Consider the following 6,000-nt stretch of genomic DNA (forward strand, 5'->3'; position numbering starts at 1 on the left):
CTGATTTGAGGTGTGCCACACTTTCAAAAGCTCATCTTAATTCCTAACTTGCCTTCTGAAATCACTGTGCTTAAATTCAAGCTTTGCCTGCCTTTAAATGCTGTTGCTCAGTGAACTTGCATAATGGCACCTGATTCAGATAAAAGGTGGATCTCACTAATTATATTGGCTAGAGATGTACAGCTAAGCTATGAAATTGGAACTGAAGCAGGAGGAAGAGGATGAAGCAGGGAGCTTTCTACAGGAATAGGGCTGGACAGACACTACAAATGGTTGTATGAAAGCATTATTTTGTATTTCTAATGGATGGACTGCAGTCATGCTGAAGGCTCTTTTCTGTTCTGATTTTAGACCCTGATGACTAGTGAGTTTAGTTGTCTAAAAGACACCTAGAAATTGCATTTCAGAGTCAAGTCCACAGGTACACATCATATCAACACCTCCTCCCACCAACTTAAAATACTCTCATGTATATGCTGGCATTGTCCAATCCACTCAGAGATTGGACAGAAAGAGAACTCTTTTTAAGATTTATATGATCTAGCTGCCAGGCAGAATAAAATTAATGTGTTTCATGAGCTCTAATATCTCATCTACTTGCGAGTTCTTCAGCAGGTGATAAGGGAGAGTCCATGTTTTCTTACTGAATCCCATGCCTTTGTCTAGCTGTGAATGTAGTTACCACAGTGCTTGGACAGGGGATGCAAAGTGAAGGAGAATTGTAAGGTTGGCAGAGAAATGAGGGAAAATGAAAGATAGGAGAAGGTCAAGGGGTGCTGGAGAGTTAGAAACTAGGGTACTAGTGCTGGCCTGGGAAAATAAATACCACAGTCATCAGAATTACAACTGCCCAAGTAGCAGTGTGGCTGACACAGCCCTCTTCCCTTTCTGCTGCCAGAGCAGAGCTGCCATGTGCAGCTGAAGCCCAGCTGTGACAAAACAGTGGTTTTTCTTTCTGCAGATTTCAGATTTTTTTTCCCCAACAAAGAAATAGGCAAATACTTAAACATATAAACCAGCCTTAGGAGGCATTCTCTGTGCATCTGTGAGAACTGAGATGAATTCAACAAGATTGTGAATAAAAATACAGCAACTGGTATTTCTAATTCCATTTCTCAGTGGAAAGCTTCTAGTAACAGCTAATAACTAAGTCATACTAATCAACTCAGTGACAAAACCTCTAAAGTATGTAATATAACATAGTTTCTGGTGTTTTTTTTTTAATGGAACCTACATGTTGCAATCTCCTACTCTACCGTCATAAAAATTTATAGTCTTCTCTTTGTCTACTGAGATTTCAGGTGTTTAACCACTGACTTCCACCCAAACATAGTCTGAAGCAACAATAATGGTATCCATGTGCTGCAGTAAATGAGCATTTCAGCTTGGCTGGAAGTGACAGCTTTCACATAGAGCAGTCCAACTTCTGTCCTCAGCTGGTGTAACTTCACTGCGATGTTCATGGTTGTCAGTGGGATTACTTCTGATTTACTTCAGCATGACTGAGGAATGGGTTTGGCCCAGTTTGTGTATGTTTATGGAGAGAAACCTAGAGGACAGTGTCTGTTCTTGTTTAAAGTATAGCAGGAATTACAGTGTTGCCAAAGAAAAGCATGCAAGCCGTGACTGCGGCCAGCAGTGATATTAGCTATGGCACGCCATCCTCAGGCTGTTCCTAACATGCTGGGAGCTTTGCTACCTTGCCCACTGCCTGTGGGACCAAGGCATGTTAAAGTATTTATGTTAAATGACTTTTCAATTCAACTTCAACCCAGAGACACCTCTGGAGAGACAGCAGGGGTGGAGGAGGAGGGACAGCACTTGGGAACCTGAAACAATTATAGCTGTTTTGTGCTCTCTGAGCACACCTCTGCCCATGCACTGCCTGTATTATGTTGAAGCCTGGAAAGTCTGGTAATAAAAGCACAGCAGTTCAATTAAATAAACTCTCCAGGCATAGGCTTGTAACAAAACTAGGGAGTCACCTAAACTGATTACCAGTCCTGGCTGGCCATACCTTTGCTGCAATGATAAAGAGTCTTTACAGATAACTATAATTTTCCATGTTTTATCTTGTAAGAACGGTCAAGAGACCTTTCTAGCAAGCACAGTCCCATTGGCCATGGGGAAATTTTCACTTGCTAAAGTTCTCCTCTTACATTCCGGATTATTCTTTGGGTAGTAATAGAGAGCAGCCACAGCACTCACAGTGCCATTATGTATTATTGCAGCCCCTGCTAGAACAGCCCCAGTTAAAGGCCTAACAGTACTTTCAATAAAATAACTTGCTTAAGGGGTTTGCAACCTGATTCAAAAGATTTCGTTGAGACTGAAACTTTGTGCTCTGGCACTAGAGAATGGCAAAAAATAAATTAACAACTGAAAACAGAGCTTGAGAGTTTCAGGTAACAATGCAGAGTTGAGGAAAATAGAATCAAGCTGGAGCTGCAGCTGCCTTACAACCCAAGGAATTTGTTCCTTGAAATCTTTGTTTAGATTTTACCAGCATGCTCCGTGTTTCCCCAATTTCCTGGAGCTATGCCAATAAAATTAAAGACTAGCTTGTCCTTTTCTACTGAAAGTCTCTGGGTGTTTTGGGTAGGAGAAGCTAGCACTTGCCTTCCACCATGTTGCATTCACATGTTCTACCTCCAAGGATCAGCTCTTACTATTTACTTAACACCATCAACGTGCAAAATGGAGGTATCCTAGCTTGAAAGGAGCAGCTTAAAACTCTTCTGTACAGACACACATACTCCAAAGTGGCTTTTCACCGTCTGATAGACTCCACTTACTTCTTTGCCATCAGTGAAGATCAGCCAAAGCCTGCAGCACACCACCACCACAACAGACCTAGGCCACCCCACACAACTTTTCACTTGCCCACCCCTATGAGTGAGCTGATCTTGGACAACTAAAAAACCCACCAACAGCTTTTCCCTACAGAATAGTTACCCACTAGTTTCCTACTCTTGGGTATCATCACTCTCACTTGATTGCTTCACTAAGGGGAAATCCTGCCTGACCAATTTGGTGGCCTTTTATGATGGGGATACAGAACTGGTGGACAGCGGTAGAGCAGTTGATGTCATCTACCTGGATTTGTGTAAAGCGTTTGACACTGTCCCACACGACATTCTTGTCTCTAAATTGGAGAGACATCAATTTGATGAATGGACCACTCGGTGGATAAAGAACTGGCTGGATGGCCGCACACAAAGAGTTGTGGTCAATGGCTCAATGTCCGGCTGGAGACCAGTAACGAGTGGTATCCCTCAGGGATCAGTGTTGGGACCAGTCTTGTTCAACATCTTCCTTGCTGACATGGACAGTGAGATTGATTGTGCCCTCGGCAAGTTTGCCGATGACACCAAGCTGTGTGGTTCGGTTGATACGCTGGAGGGAAGGAATGCCATCCAGAGGGACCTTGACTTGCTTGTGAGGTGGGCTGATGCCAACCTCATGAAGTTTAACCATGCCAAGTGCAAGATCCTACACCTGCGTCAGAGCAATCCCAGGCACAGCTACAGGCTGGGCAGAGAAGAGATTCAGAGCAGCCCAAGGAGAAGGACTTAGGGGTGCTGGTCGATGAGAAAATGAACATGAGCCAGCAGTGTGCGCTTGCAGCCCAGAAAGCCAACTGCATCCTGGGCTGCATCAAAAGGAGTGTGACCAGCAGGTTGAAGGAGGTGATCCTGCTCCTTTACTCTGCTCTCGTGAGACCTCACTTGGAGTATTGTGTGCAGTTCTGGTGTCCTCAACATAAAAAGGACACGGAACTGTTGGAACAAGTCAAGAGAAGGACCACGAGAATGATCAGGGGACAGGAGCACCTCCCATATGAAGATAGGCTGAAAAAGTTGGGGCTGTTCAGCCTGGAGAAGAGAAGGCTGCGTGGAGACCTCATAGCAGCCTTCCAGTATCTGAAGGGGGTCTGTAGGGATGCTGGGGATGGACTCTTTATTAGGGACTGTAGTGATAGGACAAGGGGTAACAGGTTAAAACTTAAACAGGGGAAGTTTAGACTGGATATAAGGAGGAAATTCTTTCCTGTTAGGGAGGTGAGGCACTGGAACAGGTTGCCCAGGGAGGTTGTGAATGCTCCATCCCTGGCAGTGTTCAAGGCCAGCTTGGACAAGGCCTTGGGTGATACGGTTTTGAGTGAGGTGCCCCTGCCCATAGCAGGGGGGTTGGAACTTGATGATCTTAAGGTCCTTTTCAACCCTAACTATTCTGTGATTCTATGATTCCTGAGTCGGGGTCCACTGTAGTCACCAAGAAGCCTGGTGACAAAACAGAAATACCTACTCCAAAGCAATAAGGCAAGGTTCCCTTGTTTGCATCATCAACCAGTGAGTCTAGTTACATGACTGGAAACAGCCTCTGTTGCACCCAAGGGATGCACATGATGGAAGAAAGGACAGTGCACAAGGCATCTACTGGGAAAACATGTCTCTTGCTGCCTGTGTCTCTTGCTCTCAACAGCCTATGTACCACAGGCAACCTGGACCCAGAGAGGCAGCTGCCCAACAGGCATACGGGGTCAGTACAGGCTTAGTATGGTGCTAGTATGGCACATTTGTATGGTATAAACAAACTGTGTAAAATAAGGTTTCAGGAGGTTATTGGTGCAACCTGCCAGGCACCCAGTTACTTTGATGTCGAGGTAGTTTATTTCAGCCTAATGGAAGTATAATCCTGATCCAGAGAAAAAGCAAGTTGGGATGCAAGGGTAATACAAAAGGAGGTTTAAAATACACCCTTGGCTTTTCCCTGGAGAGTGATCACTTACAGCCTAGTAGTAAGAAAAATTAGAACAAACTGATGGAAAAAGAAAGTAAAAACAAAAAGTCAGTGCACACCACTGATTTCTGTTGTTTCCAGATCTTCTGATCCCAGTTAGTCTGCCTGCAAATCTATAGAGAGCTCTTACGATATTATTAGTCAGAGCATCCTCACAACTGGGTTTCTGTGCCCCCATAAGAGCGCATTATGGTCTGGGTACAGTGCAAGTAATTAGCAGAAGGAACCCTGCAGACAGGCTTGAAGTTGTCCCTGTCAGCTCAAGAGTTTCTCACAGAATTTCATATGCCAAGACCTTCCAGTTCTCCTCAAACCCACTGTCAAACTGCAGCTCTTACAGAGGAATAAAGATTTTGGGTAAACATGTTTCATTCTGCTCCCAAATACATAGGATGATCCAACACCTTTTCACCTATCTTCTAGTACCATGCAGGTACAGGCAGGACCTGAAACGAAGCCCAGTCCCGTCAGAGGAATCAGGCGAGACACACTGAGCTACTTCATGTCCTGCACCAGGTGTGGCGCAGAACTGTCTGTGCCTTCCACAGACACCAGCACAAAGCCTCTTCCCTCCTTGTTCCCTCCCACATTTTGCTTTTTTTCTGGTTTTCCATCAGGTTCATTTATCCAAGCACTAGGCCAGGCTGGAGCAGAAGAGACAGGTGACAGAGGTGACCAGGAGGTGGTCAGGGAGGACCTGGCCCTTGCAGCTGAGGTCACAGCTTAACTTGGAATCCTGGGGAGGAGTTCATCACATCAGCAGGCACCATGGGAGGAAAACTTTGCACTTAAGTACAGTAGATATTAAAACAACTTAAACTCAAAAGTAAGGAAATGAAAATTTTTAGACTCGGCATGGAAGCTATTCAAGAAACCTGAATGCAATCATGAAGAGCAGGAAAAAAAAAAAAAAAAAGAGGTGTGCATGGAGGGGGGGTGAGGCAGGAAAGTGTAGGAGAAAGCAATAAAACGGTTAAATGGCAAGTTGTTGTTCAAGCCAAACAGGTGCCTTTCAAAACCATGAAACCCCAGCCCAACTGAAGCGAATAGAAAGGGAATATGAACTAGAACAAATAAAATGCCAGGGCATGAAAGTCAGGAAGGCTGAGAGTGATTAAGAACAGCCAATAATGAAAGACATAAAAATAAATAACTAGAAATTCTTTTAGCAAATCGCCTGGTTTAGTGAGGATTAGG

This window comes from Neopsephotus bourkii, unplaced genomic scaffold (assembly GCF_033783945.1).
Source record: "Neopsephotus bourkii isolate Nb327-2 ecotype Australia unplaced genomic scaffold, CSIRO-AGI_Nbou_v1 NB_196, whole genome shotgun sequence".
Classification (NCBI taxonomy): domain Eukaryota; kingdom Metazoa; phylum Chordata; class Aves; order Psittaciformes; family Psittacidae; genus Neopsephotus; species Neopsephotus bourkii.